We start from the raw sequence: 918 nt of genomic DNA, 5'->3' as shown, positions 1-918 counted from the left end.
GAGAGAGAGAGAGAGAGAGAGAGAGAGAGAGAGAGAGAGAGAGAGAGAGATACATATTACAGACTATACATGTATATGTAAAATTATAGAGAAGGTCAGGAAGCAAGGGAGGAAAGGAACTAATGATAAATGTAAGTACAGTGCTCATGTATGAAATGGCCAAAACCTTAAATTTTTAGTTAAGAAAAAAAAGCTGGGTGTGGTTGTACATGTGGCTAATCATGGTGCTGGGGAGCAGGAGAAAGATGGAACCTTGGGACTAGCCTCGTCTGCTTGATGAGCTCTCAGCCAAATGAGAGACTCTCCAAAAAAAAGATGGACAGCAGTTGAGGAATGACAATCAAGGCTTATGTATGGCCTCTACATGCATGTACACAAACATTTGTACTCATGTATGTACAAATACATATATATGTATGAATGATACACATGTATATGTGTGTAAATAATACACATATCTATATGTGTATATACATTTGTATATATTTACATAGCCATCTATACATAATTTTAAGTAGAAAGGCAACAGTATATAATGATTTGATAACTGTTTACTTAGAAGCATAATAGAAGCTTTATAATAAAAATATAAATTAAACCAACCGTCTTTTAAAAACCTATAGAGCAGTGAAGATAGAAACAGAGGGTTCGTTGATGAAGTAAGGCTCAAACTGCAGCCTTCCAGCTCTGAGCACATCTGTTCTTAAATAACGGACAGTTTGTTATTGTTCCTCTTAATTTCTAGTGAAAGTCGCTGGGGTCAGATAAGCTCAGGCGGGTACAACAAACATGAAGGCCATCTCATGGTGGGCAACCAAGGTTATTAGTTCAGAAATGTTACCAATCATGGCTGTGTCATCCTTCCCTTTGCTTTGCTTCTCTAGAGCTGTATGCCCTCATACGTGCCCACGTGCCCAC

This window comes from Microtus ochrogaster, linkage group LG4 (assembly GCF_000317375.1).
Source record: "Microtus ochrogaster isolate Prairie Vole_2 linkage group LG4, MicOch1.0, whole genome shotgun sequence".
In the NCBI taxonomy this organism is placed as follows: Eukaryota; Metazoa; Chordata; class Mammalia; order Rodentia; family Cricetidae; genus Microtus; species Microtus ochrogaster.
This window is presented reverse-complemented; position numbering follows the sequence as displayed.